The sequence below is a fragment of the Podarcis gaigeae genome, assembly GCF_964106915.1.
Source record: "Podarcis gaigeae genome assembly, chromosome: 6".
NCBI lineage: Eukaryota > Metazoa > Chordata > Lepidosauria > Squamata > Lacertidae > Podarcis > Podarcis gaigeae.
In genome coordinates this window covers 66,953,855-66,973,648 of record NC_139682.1, presented here as the reverse complement: position 1 = coordinate 66,973,648, position 19,794 = coordinate 66,953,855, and the positions used below count along the sequence as shown (strand labels likewise).

The 19,794-nt window shown below is 41.0% G+C and overlaps 1 long non-coding RNA gene across 1 annotated transcript; it reads right to left on the bottom strand.

Moving 5' to 3' along the window:
• Window positions 1-1,031: 1,031 nt before the first annotated feature.
• Window positions 1,032-19,406, bottom strand: LOC310846702. The gene is made up of 3 exons (XR_014565490.1): window positions 19,318-19,406; window positions 16,600-16,843; window positions 1,032-1,102 (listed from the first exon to the last, which is right to left on the bottom strand). It is a non-coding gene; the product is annotated as an uncharacterized lncRNA (long non-coding RNA).
• Between the last annotated feature and the right edge of the window lie 388 nt (window positions 19,407-19,794).

The window sequence follows — 19,794 nt, the reverse complement described above, 5'->3', positions numbered from 1 at the left end:
AGCAAATATTAATTTTGGGCAGGGGATTCAAAGCCTTAGCTCCTTCGTGTTAAATAAAATTAAGCTACTTTAGTTTCACTAAGCACTTTTAAGTTATTAGTCTTGATTAAAATTCCAGTAAGTCAACTCAAACATGTTGCTACAGTGAACCTTTGACCTGTTCTCACTTTTGCGGCAGCTATAACAAATTAGACACCATCCTGGCATTCTACAGTCATAAAAGCCCAAGTATAGAAAGCCTTAATATTTTCCACTTTTCCACTCCGTTCTAAGGTATTTTTATATGGAAATATTAAATTTCCATATATGCTAACCTTAAATCACTTCAGTATTAATTCTAAAAACCCTAATGGTTTTAAATAAAACATTGTATGGATATAAGCATTCAAGGGCATTAGGGTGTCTCTCTGACTTAGGGCACATCCGAAGGACCTGTTTATTGACCATTTATCCTGATTTGCTTGCACAAAGCTTACATAGAGGTTAGACTGCATCCAATCTTGATGAAGCATTCATTCTGACTTGTCTCCAGGGAGGTTTACCATCAATGAGCAATCATCCTGATTTGCATGTAGAATATTTGTGCATCTTCCTGTGAACCATTCATTCACCCCACACTTTTCCTCCAAACCTCAAAAAGCCTTGCTACACCCGGGCAGCAGAACTCGCTTTTATTGTGCAAACCTAAATTTCTTATATTCACGTGATGCTACCAACCTATTGCTACTAGTAGTGGTAGCAATGGAAGTAAAAGTAGTAGCAGTCTTATCCTCTTATTAGTAGTAATATCACTAGTCTAGGCACTATATGGTATACTCCATTTTCTTCTATCTTGGTCTTCAACAAAAAACTCATAGATTACACTGAATTCTTGACTACTTCAAGGTGAGAAAAAATGAAGCTTCTATCCCAAAGCAACTAATAGCTGCTATTGGTAATAGTCATACTATTATCCAAGGAACAGACTACACTGCATTTTAATAAATCTTTATTCTTTTTAAAATACATTTCATTCTTTATTCTGTAATCTAGCCACAGATGTTGAAGCACTCACTGGGTGTTTCTTGCCTGAGTTTTGAGTGGTATATTGTTCCAGGTAATTCTCTTCAAAGAAAAATACAAACACATATTAGAAAACCAACAAGTGACAACAAGAACACAATTTTAACGACCCTAACATATAAAATGAGGAGCGTAATCACTTTGGGCTGTAAATAAACACAGATGCAGATTAGGTAATGGAATAATAAAGTCACCGTGTTCAATATACCTCCTATTTAATTCAGTTGCAAAACTTGTCATTGATTTTAATGCAGTTGGATTGCATCCATAATTTGCAGACTTATGTTTTAACTAGCCTGACATTTGAAGATTTTCTTGTTCACTGGTGTTCTAAAATTAGTATGCCTGAAATGAACCTTAAGAACTGTTTTTTTCTTCTTCTTCTCCTTTAGAGTAATAATTATACTCTGTCACTTTCTGTCTTTGCACATTTTAAGCTACACATAGCTTTCTACGTTGACACCACATCTTACCTTTGTCTTCAGCCTTTGAAATTCCAGCAATCTTATTGCCAGTTTGGATTTCAATTAACATTGTTAAACTGGAACCAAAAATAGCTTATGGCATGTTATTCTTTTCCACTGGGAAATGAATGACCTCCATTGTCTTTTAAACATGATTTGTAGGACTAAAAACTACCTAGCTTATTTCTCATTCCAGTATAACTCAGAGAGTCTTCTGCGGTTACAAGATACAGAGGAACAGGAAGCACACTAGCCCATACTTCCTGTCCTCTGCATTTCTTCATACTAACATAAAGAAGGCTGATCGCTGAAGAATTGATGCTTTTGAATTATGGTGCTGGAGGAGACACTTGAGAGTCCCGTGGACTACAAGAAGATCAAACCTATCCATTCTTAAGGAAATCAGCCCTGAGTGCTCACTGGAAGGACAGATCCTGAAGCTGAGGCTCCAATACTTTGGCCACCTCATGAGAAGACAAGACTCCCTGGAAAAGACCCTGATGTTGGGAAATATTGAGGGCACAAGGAGAAGGGGATGACAGAGGACGAGATGGTTGGACAGTGTTATCGAAGCTACCAACATGAGTTTGACCAAACTGCAGGAGGCAGTGGAAGACAGGAGTGCCTAGTGTGCTCTGGTCCAGGGGGTCATGAAAAGTCGGACACGACTAAATGACTAAACAAACAACAACAACAACAACAACAACATAATGTTGCAACTTCTCCTCTTTTGAGATGTGCAATCTTGTGATGCAAGGACAGAACAGATGTATAAATAAAAGGAAGACCAGGGAACTGGAGGCGTGAGGCACTTGGGCTTCCTGTTCTCCTCTGTGTTCTTTAAAGTCTGAAGGCGAATTGATGCCATTTTCTTTTAGCAGATTTCACGATTGATTGTGGGCTATAATCATATAGGCATACAGAAGCAAATAGGAAGCTAACAGAGCTGTTCAGGGCTGGGCATATGGAAACTCCCTCTCATGCAGCTGTTCAGGGGTCAAGATTGGTCTGCCCTGCAATGTGTTATATCTGTGGATGCCTTTGGGTACTTGCACACTTCAATAAATGTAAAATGTAGTAGCCAAACTGCTGACTGGAGACAGCCAATTTGAACACATTTCATCAGTATTAAAATATCCTCACTGACTTCCTGTGCGTTTCTGAGAATTATTCTTCTTTGGCGATCACTCATAGCCGAGTAAGATTATCTTCCATAAACAGTTTTAACAATGAGTCCGTAAGTGACTGTGGAGGCCAATTCTGGAACCACATGTCTTTCCACAGTCGGGACATTGGTTTCCAGGCAGGAATTGATCACGGTGTGGATTTGCCAAGATTGCCTTCCTCCTAGCACGTTTCTCTCTTTTGTCCTGCGTTTGAGTGTCTTCAGAGCCCATGACACCTTTGGTAAAGGCTGTTCTCCAGTTGGAGCACTCGCAGGCCAGTGTTTCCCAGTTGTCATTGTTTATCCTACTTTTTTTTAAATTTGCCTTGAGACAGTCTTTAATCCTCTTTCATTGACCACCAGTATTACACTTTCCATTTTTAAGTTTGGAATAGAGTAGTTGCTTTGGAAGATGATAATCAGGCATCTGCACAACATGTCCAGTCCAACGAAGTTGATGTTGAAGAATCATTGCTTCAACACTGGTGATCTTTGCTTCTTTGTTTCTGAGAATACTTCACAGTCTTTAATACTGCATATGGTTTGAGGCCAGGAATAAGAAAAGGATAACTAATTGCATGTCGAGGTCCTCAGGGCCACCCCAATAACTCACACATCACACATAATTTCTTGTTTAAGGTTTTTGGCATAATTTTGGCCACAACTTTATTAAAATACAAAAATGTGAGTGGTTGCTTAGGCATTGGTTGCGACTATCTGCCCCCACCATGGGGGACAGACTGACATCCGCACGATGCGAAAGTCAGAAAAGGGGAATACACTTGGGGGTAGTGAGGGAGCAGGGAACCTGCCCTCAGCCCTCCCCAAATGCAACCAGGAGCTCATTGCTACGGCCTGAGCCCCCTTGACAAAGTGGACAAGCAATAGTTAGCCCCCGATTCCTTTAACGGAATCCCTTGCAGCAGCAGCATTAGAGGGGCAGGCACAGCCAATCCATGCCCCTCAACCAACCAAACCATAAACCAATGCCTAACCACAACCTTACAAGTTGTGACAATTTGCTACGCAGTAGGCAAAAACCAAATGGCCCCAGCCAATCAGCCAGATGGACAAAATTCCTACCGGGCCCCTGCCCCAAGAGCTGACGACCCCATGACAGGCATAGCAAGGTCAAAGCGAACAACCCTAATTCTAGGGAGGGGGGGACGGGCAATCCGATGCACGGGCGAAAAAAGGAAGCCCTAGCCTCATGCAATGAGTTTTAGCATTTCTGGCTGTCAATCAACAAATGGCAACATTAACTTCTTCCCAACAACAAGGGAAGCCCCAATCACATCAGTGGCCAACGATCAATTAGCCCACCCCCAACTTTGGAGTGTCCTGGCGGCCCCCACTGCAACACGTGCTCTCCATGAAGGAGAACACGCTTTCCCATATATGAAGCTGGTCATTGTGATCTTATTCAGTGGCTCTACTCTGCTTGTCACAGATTGAGAGGCTGGTTGCTGCTAGACACATGGGACCTTTTCATTATTGATGCCCCCAGTGTGGAAAAGAACCCCTAGAGATGTTCAACTCACACCATTTTTGGAAGGTTTTTTTAATGCCAAAACAAAGCCCATTGTTACACAGAGTTGCTGCTGATGCCAGTTTGATTTTGATTAATGTAAGCCATCTTTTAAACTGTGTAAATTAAAAGGCAAGTAGTGTGTGCTTGTGTGATTTATTGACCAATTTATCAATCACCTTTTACATGTGCCTCAAAGTGATTTACAAACAAATCATAAAAAACAGTTTTCATAATTGGTTTTCAAAACAGTACAGAAACATCCATGAAGATATGTTTAAAAACAGTACAAAAGGAACTCCTAATGCAGAGCCCTTTCCATCCAGCTCGAAAAGTTCATTGAAGCAAACATATCTGCAGCTGTTTCTGGAAAGTACAATAGTAGGCAATATTTCAGTTTATTTGCTCTCTCTTTATCATTATTTGTGTAACTTGCTTTGAATATCTACAATTGAAAAATGAGTGAGAAATACTTCAAAATAAATAGATGGCAATCCCCCTCCACATTTCATCAGTAGTTCTTGCTTTAGTTTCTAAAGTATGTGCAGAAAGTGAAGGTAATTCATTGAAGGTGGGGGAGCAATGTCAGAACTGAATGCTGTGTTTCAACTTCTGTCAGCTGCTTTTTCAGACTACTGTCCCACTTATTTCCTGTCTCTTCCATTTAGAACTGCTCTTTAAAAATCTACTAGCTTAGATAACACATATCTGAAAAACAGAGGCTGTCATTTGTCAGAAATAAAACCTTAAACACTCAGTGCTGTTCTCTCCCCCCCCCCTTTTACTTTCCATAACTTTCATGAATTTCAAGCCCAGTATTTAGGCCTAGACATTTGTCTGTCTCTTATCATATCTAAATCTATTTGTAAGGTGCTCAGCACTTCATCCAGTGAATGAAGAGATAGCCAGCATTATTTCAGAGAAAGAGAGAGGCATTGTGGGAATGTTAAGGATGATCAAGCCTTCTGAGTGTTTGTCCCTATCTGGAAATTATTTGTTAATGAGTGGAAAGTCCAGCAACATCAATCGAACTGAATGATCTGAGATTTGCTGTATTTATCTCTCAAAAACAATAAGGCAAGTAGAAATGTGTTCAAATGATAAGATTCATAGAGCCATTACCTCACAGAGCAGGAATTTTCTGGAAAATTTCTACAGCTACATGAACAGACTGTATTTGAGTCAGATTTAAAAGGAAACGCAGAAGCCATCCTGTAAATGTAATTATGTCCATAAAGGTCCAAATAGTTTAGGAGGCTATAATACCAAGTTCTCCCCATGAGGATAGGGTTAAAGTCAAGTGAAGTCAGAAGCAAAACTGACTTTGTACTCAGATCAGTTCACAGAAGACAATAATTCAACCTGTCAGTGCACCCCAAGTATATATATTTCAGTTGCTTAGCCTCACTGACAGGTTCTAGTCAGGAGAGATTTAGGATTGCAAATGTTAACCCTGAGTTAGCAGTGCAATGTTCAGGAAGACAGTTTGTGATCATTTATCTGATGGGCATCTCAATTGTACCATTTTTCACAGAACAAAGGGGTCATACAGAATACAGCTGAGGAGCAACTGAGGGGCAACTGAGTCAATTCTATAGCAAACAAGAACAAGAAGGGGAAAGTCTCTTGCCAAGCAGATTATATCAGGTTATACTGCAAGTGGATTATATCAGATTTATATTGCAAATGGTTTAGGTTAGAAATGATGGCTGGGGTCAAAAGGCCCTCACAACTAGTTCCACATGCTCAGAAAGGGATCTGGGCTGCCATGTGCCACAAGACAAACCCTTTTGAACTGTAGGAGATTTTCAAAAGCAGTTTTTGTATCATATAAGACAGCGGTTCCAAAACTTGAGTTGTTTGGATGAAAGGCAGAGAATCTATCTATCTAAATTTAATCTCCAATGTACTAGCCCAGATCATACCTCCACACATCCTTTGCAGTTAATGCTTATTACTTCATTGCAAACATATTGAACAGCAAACATAAAATGCACTTGCCAACAGTGTCGTATTCCTTTAAGGCAGGCATAGGCAAACTCAGCCTTCCAGATGTTTTGGGACTACAACTCCCATGATCCCTAGCTAACAGGACCAGTGGTCAGGGATGATGGGAATTGTAGTCCCCAAAAAATCTGGAGGGCCGAGTTTGGGGATGCCTGCTTTAAGGGCTCAAAAGAGGAGTCCACCAAAATCTTTCCCATGTTCACTTCACCCTCACCCTCAGAGCTAGCTCTCTTCGGACGTTAGGGAGTGGAGTGTTGAGAAAAGTGCTAAACCAGCTGCAAATTTATCATAAGGATCCCTGGATGTGGCCATTTTCGTTCTTGGCCCCAATGATGAGTGAGGGCAGGAAGCATTGCTCTCATCCTGGCTTCAGAAAAAGATTTACCTCATCACACTGCGCTATGTTGCAGACAATTGAAGTGAGAACACTACCATAATTCTACAGACATATAGTATGGGAGGCAGGGGGAAATGGCAGCCACAAGAAAAGAAAAAAAATGCCAGTGCCAGTAGATGGGGGATTAAAATATATAATTTCCTTCTTCAGTTGCTCATTTGCTAATATTTAGTTGAGGGAGGGAGAAGTAATTTACACATGGGAATATGATGCCGTAGCTCACATCAATGCATGGAATTATGTGTGTGATATATTTATTTTTGTTATATATTTTTTTAAAAGTTTCATATCCACAACCCACCCACCCCCCGACACCTACCAGGAACCATGTGACTTGAAAGGTTTTGGGAAGTAAAGCATCTGTTTAACAGAGACACAAGCCTCTCATTTTCCTGTTTTGGAGAAGTCAAGTCCACAAACCTCCCATGCTCAGAATCTGCGTTTGGGCTGGATGAGCCCCAGGTTCTTGGGGTGCTTATCTGGGTCTTATCTAAATTATGTGAATCTCTGGAGCCTAAAAATGGACAAGAACAAATAGACACACTAGTCTTTCAGGCAGGATTTCGGTACACCCACTGCACCTGAGAACTAGAAACGCAGATTCAAATAATGTAGGGATGCCTTTTCAGAGATGTAGAGAGAGATTTCAGGAGGGAAGATTTTCATCTAGGCTTAAATGCCCCATTTTAAAGGAAAAACCTGCTTACGTAACCAGTGAGACTTAATGGGGCTCTACATTTTTCACCCCATAGCATATCTTTGCCTCGGAGCAAGCAACATAATGATTAACATGACTCATAAAAAGACTTGGAATTTCAGGAAATTAACAGGTGCTTTCCAGCAACAGCCTGACCTTTTATATTTTTCAACAGCTTTAGTGAAATGTCTTCATGGGAAATGTCTTTATAACTACATCTTACATTGGTTTATATGGATGTATACATTACCCAACACTTTCTGCACTGGACCACCCACTCACACATCAAACTCTCATTCTGCATGCATGAAATCTGGCAATGCTTATAAAATGGAAACTCATAATGTTTTCATAATTAATATTGGCATTCTGTAATTTGAAAAAAAAAATCAATACCATTTGAGACAGGAAAAAAATGGAATCTTATTGAGAAATTTGATATGTAATTAATTATAGGAATGCATGAAATTCTCCCAATCCAGTCGCCTTCTACTCAGACACAAAAGTAGAATAAATTAGATGAAAGTAATTAATGGTTCTAATAAATTCTAATAAACACTTTAATCTTATCCAAAAGTGGAAAATGAGCATACTTTCATTCATTTTGCGTAGATGTAATTTATCTTTAAAATACTATTAAATCCTTTGTAAAAATAGAATTCAGCTATTGCACTGGAATTATATTTGTTTTTGATGTTCACGTCAGGATATTCAATCACAGTCTATGAATAATCAGATCTCTGTTCCGTATTGCAACTAAGTCTAACTATACATAACTGTAATAGATGCTCATTGGTTTCTCCCTGAGGCTGTGATCTGTCCTCTTTAGTACTTTTAAAAAACACAATGCACATTGATGGTTCCATAAGGTGGAAGATTTAAGTATTTATTTATTTGGGAGCTGCCTAGGACACTGGCATGAGCTGGAGGGCTCTTTACTAGTCATGAACAGCCTATGACAAGAAACTGAGATAGTGGATGTTGTTGAATGCATCCCAATCTCTGAGCGGCAAGAAGCTTCAGGAGTGGCAGTTTGGTTTTCTTGGAATGAAGGCCAGTGGAGACTGTGGTGTCTTTAAGATATATGGTATCATTTACACACAGAGAGATATACAACCTGAACATAAGATGGGAGGGCTCATAGCATTAACAATCCAACGGGTTTTGCTTCTCCATTAAGTTTTCAGGTGGGAAGGGTGCCAAAAGACATAGGCATGCATGCACAGAGCAAGAAGCCTCTTTCTTTATATCTTCCAGTCAGTGCTAAGCATGCAGCATAGCCCTGGCTATTGTTCTCCTATTCAGAAAAATATGTTGCCTCCAGCCAGATGAAGGGGTGGGGAAAATGTCTATCACTCATCATAGCTCAGTTGTCTCCAAGGCAACATGGCCAGTTGAGGCCATTATCTTACAAAGAGACTGGTTTGACCAGTTTAGCAGATTCTATCTTGTACAGGCCCCCATTTTGTAGATACACATCTAATCGCTACTAATGATTATCTAAGAAAACTCCAATGACAACTTAAGATTAGTAGGGTTCATTTGAATGGTATGGTGTCATTTTTTTTCACCTATGAGGGATTTATGGAATTAGGCCTACACTTTCCATAAGCACCAACCCTGCACCTCAGACTTTGCACCATCTTGCCACATGGAAGAGCCATGAGAGCATATAGCTACTCCAAGCTGACAGGGAAACAGTCAGGATTGCACATCTCTGGTAAAACCCTATATATATACCCCTTCAATTTGCTGGTTAATGTGTGGGTCCAAAGGAGCTGGAGTGGCCAGTGCATATGGTGGTGGTGGTATAAGAATGGGCATGGTGCAGCTTAAACCCCCTAATGTATGTGTTTGAGCCTTGTCGTATCTCCTCACTACAAAGGCATAGAACTTGTGATAAAAATCTCCTCTACAAAAATCTATAAGGAAAAAACCCCACCCCTCCCATTCCTACACACACACACACACACACACACACACTGCGGTTTCCCAGTAGAGCTTCAGGATTATTTAGTAAATGTCACCATATGCATGAAAACATTAGGTAGGTAGCCAACACTGGGCATTTTCTGGTTTTGTTTGCAAATGAAACTTTGTTACGTGTATTGAGCAAGGATTAATTATCCCTAAATATTCATGTAAACGAGAGAAGAGGAGGTCTAGACATATTGGTACCTGCAGCAGTAAATGCAGATGAAGCTGCATGCATGATGAGAAAAATAAAAATAATCTACCACTTAGCCTCTAAGGAAACCTCAATGTATGCCACTCCGCCTATCTAAAAACAAAGTTGTCCAAAAAGCAAGAGTTAGTTTACACATGGATGTCCTTTATTTTTATGAGATCCATTCATGGTGTTGGAACATTTGGTGATATTGAAAAATACAGGGATTAGAGTTCCTTCTGCAAACCCCCATTTCTCCATTAACACCATTCCCAGGTGCTCACATGGGAAGGCTGGGTTTATGATCCATGTGCATTTCCCCCCCATGCAGGACACTGACGGGGCCCAGATACAGAACTCTGGGATTTAAGCAAGCAAAAATCAAAGAAATTTTGATCTGCATAAATATGGAAAAGGTCAAAATGTGCAGGGCAACTATTTCCCTTATGGGGCTGTAATTCATAACTTCATTTGTGATTGTTCTGAGGGATTTGATGTTCAGTCTAGTATGGTGGCTCTTCATAGAATTGGAAGGGATCCCCAAAGGTCACTTAGTCCAACCCCCTGCAATGCAGGAATATCAACTAAAGTGTCCATGACAGATGGCCATCCAACCTCTGCTTAAAAGCCTCCAAGTAAGGGGATCCCCAAACCTCCTGAGGAAGTCTGTTGTGCTGTTGAATGCTGTTCTTCATTGGCATTCCTCATCTTCTGTCCTTAACTATGTCTCCATGAATTACTTTAGTTGCTGAGAGAATGCCAGTAATATTCAAACTACGGCCACTGCTGCCTGCACTATATGTTCACAATGGGTGCAAAAAATAATAATGTTCTTTTCCTGTACTGTTAAGTTTTGACCACACTGAGGGGCAGAACCTTCAGACCAAAGGCACCAGATTTAGCACTGCAACACAACACGACACCTAGTCATTGGTAAGGTTTGTTACCTGAAATAAAATGTTCCCACCACTTCACATGCTGGAAAATGGGTGGATTGTTGATTTGGCAGTTTATATGATGGCGCCATGTAAAAGAGCGAAGTGTAACATACACCTAAATATAAAAATCCCCCGCTTTTTAGTTTTAACAGATTATGCTAGGACGCTTTTTCTTGACAGGCTGCAATTCAATGCCCACTTATCTGGGAGTTAGTAGGATCTACACCAGACATGTGTAGAATTGCACTTTCAATCTTTCTTGGCTGCTTTGTCCAGAATAGCCTTCTCTGACCTAGGACCCTCCACATGCTGTTGGACTACAACTCCCATAATCCCTGGCCATTGACTAAATTGGCTGAGGCAGATGGAAGTTGTAGTCTGAAAGTTCTAATGGCATCAGGTCAGGGAAGCCTGGTTTATAATACACATTCCATTTATCAACACATCTCTTCCACTAGCTGCCCTACATTGATGATCCCTCATGCACACAAATAGAAGGAAAGAACACATGCTGAATGTGTGAAAACACCCTACATTGGGAAGCAAGGTCTTCCATCACTCTGTAAAGGAAGAATGAATGCAAATCTCTTTTCCAATAGGAAAAAAATGTGTATTCTATTTAGCAAAAATCATACATGCTGTGGGGGGGGGGGCTGATTTTTGGAAGAATGGGCAATAAAGGAACCTGCTCTAATCAGCATGTCCAGGCTTTGAATGTGAATTGATAGGCAAGCCTACAATCTCAGCCTTGCATTCTGTCAGCTCATACAGTAGTCTTCTTCTTTCCAGGAGAACAAAAGGAGCTCTCCTTTCCACCAGGCACTGTCTAATTATGTAAGGAAAAAAGTGATTAACTGATTATGATGAATAAATTAATCTCTGAGGAGTTGTATGAATTCAGACATTTCTAATTAGTATGATTTTCATGGGGCATCTCAAAACATCCTCTGTTCCTATTAGCAATGATTAACAGAACAATAAGTAATTTTTGGCAGCTCCTTGCAAAATTACTAGAATCAACCTGGGAGACCTAGATTAGGGATTCATGAGGATTTGCCACTGATTGATGATGAGGGAATGACAAGTACCAAAGGCCTCCCCAATGAAGGCACCCATGTCTAATGATCTTAATAAGTAGCAGTGCAACTGGTACATTTGCCATCCTGTCAACTACCCTTCTGCTAAATCCAGTGTCTTCATTCAGTTCAATTCATAGTGCAGTGGGTACCATGTATCAGATTAGCAGGATATACTTCTGGCAATGTTGCAAACAAGTAATTTCTCTGCATAAACCATTCATTTCTAACCTGTTCTTCAGTGCTAGCAAACTTGGATATGAATCATGTATCATGAATCAAATAATGTAGGGGCTTGGAAAAAATTCCCCATCACACTGGACACACACACACACAAATACCAGAGCTCCATCACATGTTGTTCTGGAGCAGAACTCAGCAAGCTTTTTGGGGGGTGGGCTGGTTCACAGCACCACAAATCTCCTGGTGGGCCAGAGTGCATGTGTGTGCATGCATGCGCATACAGCAGAGGGGCTTCTCTCTCCCCTAGCCCACCCATCCCCCTGCCCACCTGGGGTGCTGCCGAGAGGCAGAGGCTGCCGGCAGCAGCAGCAGTGGAGGAACAAGCAGCCCAAAAGGGCTGCTTTTGGGCTGCTCATTCCTCTGCCACCGCAGCCGACAGCCTTTGCTACTTGCAAAGGCACAGGAGCCACGCTTGGCAGAGTGGCAGTGGCAGCGGCACGAGTGGCAGTGGCAAATAGCTTGCTCCAATGAGGGGCTGCTGGAAATGTGCTCGGCCGGCTCAGCCCATCCCCCTTCTTACTCTCAAACACGCATAGCCACCGTTCGCCCATTGGCCAGGGCCTCAAACCTTAGCAGGCGTTTGGCCGGCGATTTGCTGCACCAGGAGGAGGGAGGAGAGACATGGTTCTGCCGCAGTGATGGAGGGGGGGCAATATTTGCGGTGGGGATGGTGCTTGCTCCACACACAAAAAACCACGTAATCCCCACACCGATCCATGGAACCAGCCATGGGCCAGTTCTGGGAGGCTCATGGGCCGGAACTGGCCCATGGGCCTTAGGTTGCCCGACCTCTGTTCTGGAGGGTCCTTCATCTTTCAGAAGCATCTTTGTAGGATACAGAGGGCTGTAGTAATGAGGGAGCCAACAAGTTCCATTGTGCAAATCAAGTACTACTTATTTATTTCATAAAATTTATACACCTCTTTGTTGTTAACCCCCCCCCCACGCACCTCAAAGCATTTTACATAAATAAAAAGCAGTTTACAAAAAAAAAAGTTATGCTCATCTATCCCTGGATCCAAACCAGGGTCATTGGATTATGTAAACAAATGGGTGCTTTGGGTGAGATTTATGCATTGCACGGAGTTGACCCCAACACTATGAGTCTATGAAATATTCCCCATTCCCTAACCTCTTCCTCATGCAAATATTTGCCTTCCAGGATTTGATCCCAAAATTATATTTCTTAACTACAATTTTTGATTCCTGTCCACATCATATTGTTCATGTGTAGAAATCTCTATATACACACAAAAAAATTAAAAAGTGATCCATGGAAATAGGGATTGTGTGCATAAAATTATTTGCTGGTGAACTTAGTGTTGTTTCATGGTTCCCTACTTTCCCATGAAGGTCCATTTCTGGAAGAAGTCTTTCAGTGTCTGTTTCTTGGTGAAAGCCAATGTGCTGGCTCTTGCTTGTATGTGGGTCTGTGCACAATCGTGGCACTCAGTTGTACAGGTGTCCCAGTCATGTACATTCCCTACCTGACAGTAGACCCTTGTGCTTTTACCTCAGACAACCATGATCAACATGGCCAAAGGAAAAGACATAATGTCAGGGCTGGAGAGAAAAGTGTACCCCTGTTGCTCTAGAGTAAACACAGTAACATACTGCATGAGCAGTATACGAGTAGCGCCAGATTGTGTGCAATTTATATTAATTTGCATTTGTATCCTGTTTCTCTGAGCTTATCACTGATGCTTAAAAAAAAACACATGCAAAATGCTAGTGACATAGTATCCATTGGGAAGTTCTCCTAAACAAGTGCCATCAAAATAAATGAAAACTATGCAAGACAAAGTACCAATTTTTTAAACCCACCTTCCCAAGCTGCTTATTTGGAGAAAGAAGTCTAAACTTTTCAGAGGGTCGTGCATAGGTCATTGCATGCAGAATATGTCAATTGCTCCTGTATGTTCCACATGTGCAATGGGGAATGAGCACTTATTGCTTCATAGCAGGGTAAGGTAAAGGTAAAGGACCCCTGGACAGTTAAGTCCAGTCAAAGGCAACTATGGGGGGCAGCGCTCATCTTGTTTTTCAGGCCGTGACACCCGGTGTTTGTCATGTGGCCAGCATGACTAAACCGCTTTTAGCTTTTTTATATATAGTTGCAGAATGTTTTGGGGTTTTCTTGAGAAACTATAAGCATGTTAGGTTAACCCATTTCCTTTCAATGTGAGATGAGAGCAGGAACATTTCCATCAGTGAGCATTGCTCTCAGGAATATAGTGTTCACTATTTAAACTATATTACGCACTTGTAAATTGATGCAATGAAGGTCATGTCACTTTCCTGTTGCGCTATCATGCCAGAATATGCAAAGTTATTCAAGAGGGTTGAAATTGCAGTGTCTTCAATGCCAGCAAGGAGTTGCCTTGTCAATGCAATTCTGGACATGACTAAAAAGGAATGGCTGAATTGCATTTTTAGCTAGGTTTATTGAAAATAGACATTTTAATGGATGTTGAACTCTGCAGACCTCAAGACTTTATCTTTCTTTAGCTTTTAAACACCACCCTATAATTCAGCACTATCAGCCACCACCTCTTTCATTTTATCATCCACAGGTGAATACATTTGTTGAAAACATGATTTTCAGGTGTTTTATGCAAGTTGGAACTGTCAGAAAGCACAAAGGAAGAGGGGAATGTATGACAGTTGTTCAAGGAAAGGGCATTTGTAATAGTGATTTATACCATGCTGCTAAGTAACAAAGGAGACCTACCTAAAGGGTAAATCATGTAGTCACTAGGAAAATGTTTCTGAATTTATTATGTTGTACCTAAGTGGTGTTATCTAAAAGTGGGCTCTTGCTCTTATGTTTATCTCAATGGCATGGCTGTCTTAGTGGCATGGCTGTTTGAACCCATACCTGGGGAAACATGAGAAATCAAGAACCATGTGGAAGGAGAACCCTCTTGGCAGAGTCAGCCAAGCCTTCTGATGGTTGTGGTCCTGACTGTGTAATCAGACTCCAGAGGGTGAAGCCATGGATTCAGAGTGGGAGAGGCAATTGCCCTCTGCTGATGTACATCCTAGAGTAACAGCAGACCATTGTGCAAGTGCCTCTCTGGCCAGGGAAAGTTGAGTCGCTCTATCTCCATCCGAGAATCCTTAGTGAAACACCACTATCTCCCACTCTGTTGGTGTCAATAGCTTAAGAAAAAGCAGGAGCACTTTGAATGGAGAGGCTCCTGTCATGGAAGGTGGAGATTTAGCTCTCATTTAAGGCTGAGGATGATGGTCACTGAAATAGCACCTTACAGAGCGGCTCTAGGTGCCATTGAAGCCTTGTTTCCATACTGCTAGAGCTGTTGCTCAAAACAGATCAGTTGTCACTTGCCGGGGAAGGGGGAGAGAGTTTCCATATGGACTAATAGTCTGGGCTTTTCGCATCAGTTCTGCTGTAGCTCCAAGGCATATTGAAACCCAGCCTAAGGCATGATTTGACAACTCTCATGCAAATACCCAGCTCTGATTAAAATGTGGTAAGTTCTGCTATGAAGCAAGTTCTCATAACACTTGCATTTTAAAAAGCCCTCTTAGATGTGTCATAGGACTTCCCTTTCTTGCTCTTTATTAATATTTTGGAAGAGCGTTGTAGGATATTACATCCACAGCTGACTGTCTGATGAAACACCAGTGGTTATGCTGTTTGGGGTGGCTTCCTAAGTTGCTAAACTCCAAAAAGGATTTGTATCTGATAAAGGCAATATGACTGAGCAAGCTAGGATATTATAGTGTTATATGTAATTGGTTTGTATCCCACTTCCTTTCAAGGCACTTTACTATCTGACCCAAAGGACTTGGTGATGCTTTCCATTTGGTATATAGAAACCAAGTGGACTGGCAGCTGACACTTTCTTCAACAATGGCGTCAAGAAGGAGTTCTCCACAACACCTGGGAGCAGCAAGGTGTTAAGCACAAGATGGGTCAACATGGTGTTTACAACTCTTGCCATCCAACAGAGGGAAATGGCTGGGTAGGTTGCCAGCAGAAACACTTCAACACCCCCTGCCTAAAGTAGCCATCTTACCCTGCCTTAGGTTTGGGTGAGCCCTGCTTTAATACAACATAAGGCAGTGTATATAGGTGCCCAGATGGAACCTTAAGCTGACCCCAACCCAGACTTGCTGAAAGGTTGGTACATAATGTAAACTACTTAGAAGCCAAATCATCATCATCACCACCACCACCACCACCCTCAGAACCTGTTCTGGGGTGACTCAGAGCCATTCTGAGCTCCTCAGAGGAAGCGTAGAGTGTTATAAAATGAAAACAAACACCTCTGGATTAAGTTACATTTGGTGGAAGTATTTCATTTTTATCTAAAAAAGATTAATGTTAGATCATTGCTAGTTTGTTTGCCCTAGCTAAAGGCATTCATATTTACTGAGATTATGCTGCATAGCCTATTGTATTTTTTTAAAAATGATTTACTAACTGCTATAGCAGAACATTTAAGAGGAGAAAACAGGATATGATCCCCCACAGGTAACCATTGACGTGTTTGTCACTTGACACTAATCTAGAGAGAGGCATTGCAAAAGGAGAGTTGACAGATGTACATGTGAGAGGCACTGAAGAACCAGGAGACCTCATTGTTATCAGCACTGCATAATACAATGCAGAATGAATTAATTATGATGATTGCTTAAAATGTACCTTTTTGTGTAATAGCACTAATTATCAGCAACCCTTTACAATGAGTGGGTAATCATTTCTAATTCCTCCAGCATTCATTGTGGTAACATTAATCACGATGAGCTCATTTGGTTTTAATGTGAATATAATATGTGATACCACAGGAATTCTATTGTAATCTAGCAGTAAATAATGCTCACTTACTGCTTGAATGTTAGCAAGAATTCCTTTGTTAGATGGTGAATGCTGGTTGGTATGCATCCTCCCATAGTGTTTGCTTGTTTGTTCAAACGTTTGTTGGAAACGTTTGACTCAGCACAGCCTGCCACTCGTAGCTCGGAGGAGAATTGTGCTTGAGGCCATCTGGAAATTCCATTGCCATTTTGGACCAAGCTGAATGGACAACATTGGCATGCTGGCATTGACTTGGAGAAGTGGCTTTGGGTTCCTTTAAATTAACATGGAATAAAAGGAGCAATTATGACACACTTGTATAGTTATTGTGTTAATTACTATACTGTGGAGTTGCCTTTATGCCTTTATTGGAGAAGGGCCACAGTATCTGCTCTGCTGCATGCAGGAGGTCCAATTCCAAGCATCTACAGTAGGGTTGAGAGAAACCCCCTTCTGAAATCCCGGTGAGCTTCTACCAGTGATTGCAGATAATGCTAAGCTAGGTAGACCAATGGTTTGGCTCAGTATAAGGCATGTTCTTCTGTTCCTATGAGATTGCCAAGTCAGAATCTGTCCTGACTATGACAACCATATTTACAAGGCAAATGGATTGAATATTTTAAAACTTGTGAAATGAGCATGGGCAGGTATGGTATGGATGCATTTTCCTTCTAAAGAATCCTGGCCAGGAGCTTCCTTGTATTTAACCTACTAATTAAGATAAAAGAGCTCGCCTTCTCATGACATTCAAAAACCACATTCTCTTTTTACTAATAGGCAACACAGATCACCACACACACATTCACGTTATTAATGTTAAGTCAGAGACAAAGGGTGATCAGGTGCCCTCTCTTAATCTCACCTACAATAATGTAATACTTCTTGCTTTTTTTGCACTGTTTCCCCTTCTCTCATAAAAAGCCTGTTTGCTTTGCCACCCAAAAAATCCTTGCCATGACTCTTCCATGGAGAGTAGAGGTCCCTGCCATGTGTATGAGAGAGAGGAAGGAGAGAATAATAAGCTCCTCCTGTCTTTTCCTTCATCCTTCTTCCCATTGGTCCTCTAGTTGCCTTCCTGTCCCCTCCCTTTTCTCACTCATCTTCCCATCCTTTTTCCTCAGCTTGTTTTCTTCCATACACCCACCCCTTCTTATTCCCTTCATTCCCATCCCTTGTTGCATCTTTTCTTAGTATATTTACTCCTTTTGTGTTTCTCCATTTCTTGCTTTCTCTTCTTTCCACCCCTCTTCTATCCCACTTTTCTCTTTGTGTGCACACTGTTTCTCATCTCCCCCCAACTAGCTAATTCAGGTGGGAATAGTCTTTGGTCTCTCGCATCTTGCTGAACTACTTGTTGGGGCTGATAGAAGTTGTGGTTCAGCAATATCTAGATGACCATTCTTGAGCTATGTGATGGCAGTACTTACTCTCATTGCCTCCATATACATGTCTGTTCATAGGACGTGCCTCAAAGGAAGACCCACATACACAAAGGAAGGCCCATGTACACAACGCTCTTCCAAAAAAAGGCTTGGTTTTAATAACATGTTGTCTTTCTGCAGCATGTGCATGCATATTACAAATAGGAGAAGGAAAATGTTCAGAACAGCTTTTGTGAAACTTACCTACTTCCTCCAATTCATATGGAAGAGATTCTTGTCACCTTTCATATTTGTGGGTCCTTTTTATTCAGAAGCAGATCATATTTTCTTGAGGTATCAGGTGTGAGTTTGCTTGTGTTTAATCTCCTTCTTTAGCTTTCTTACACAGTCTCTTACACAGTTTCCAGCTGTATCAGTAAGCATCAACAAGGAATGTTCAGTTACTGAATTTGGAACTCTAGAAGGTTATAAGCACTATCAGCAGAAATACAGCATACTCGATGGAGCAATCAGGGATCATCGTTATCTAGTGGGCTATGTATCTGATAAACTTAACTTGCCAATTCTAACTACATTATTTAGAACAGGTGTGGGGAACCACTGACCCTCCAGATGTCACTGAACTACAACTCCTGCAAGCCTATTCTTGGCGATGCTTCCTAACCAGATCAACACTTTCAGCAACCCCTGAAGAATGACCAAAAGGGAGGCACCATTTGATGCTTTAAAAAAAATGTTCACAGATCAGTGCTATTTTTTTTAATAAGGCAAGTGTTAGAGCTGCAAAGGTTTTCTGTCCGTATCTGACAAGCAAGGATGCATTGTTAGTGTGTGAGTATAATCATTGCCCAGGGGTTCCACCCTGTACAAAACCCTTGCTTGCACACTTGTTCATAGATGGCAAGACACTGCTAGCAAGGAAGAGATGGGCCAGTGCAGGGTGCATTTTTCACTCATTAAAGTCAATGAGGAAACCCCCAATTGATTCACCAGAATTAGGATTGTGCTATAGCTAAGATTCTTCAATGGCTCTGCTGATACAAGCTTCATTAATTTAATGTTCACATGCTGTGTGAGTCCTGAGGGTGGCCTATAAACATTAAATGGTTTATTTCTAGGCAACATCTTTTTGGAAATACAATATCCTCAAATATCATTTTAATCTGAACCCTGTGAATTCCATAGTAAGAAAATGCTTGATTTTCAATTGCCTTTGTACTTGGTGCATGCCTTACCTTGGTGCAGTGATTGAATGCCTTCTCTGTTTTGTAAAAAATAAAAAATAAAATTCAACAAATGTAAGTTGCAATATTTGAATTAAAAAATCATTTAGAACACAGGGAATAAAAACAAAACACACACGTACCAACAGTTATATTTTGTTTATCTTTGAGTTTCTTCCTGTCATTCTTGATTCAATTCTGGTTCAACAATATATGAGCTTTGCAACAGGGATTGTGAATGCAAAAGAGTTAACAGTGAATGCTTTTCTTTAGTAAGTGAGTCCATTGTTTCCTATAGATGCTACAAAAACCCAAGCAAACCTTAAGTTCCTAATAGGTCATAGTTACAGCTTGGCATCCTTGCATCTAATTGTGCCGCTGATCAGAGTAGAATGAACTCACTGATACTAAGAAATAAGAGAAGCCAGGGCAAAAGAAAGTCCTGTGTTCACAAAGGAAACCCCACTCCCATAAATTTCATGAAACCAATTGGCTGAAACACATAGCTTAAATATTTCTCCATCCTCTAAACTTTCAAACCAAGTAATGTCATGATGGTGAGCAGAAGAAGAAATGTGACTCTTAGATCAGGGTTGGTCATTGTGGTGCCCTCCTAGTGT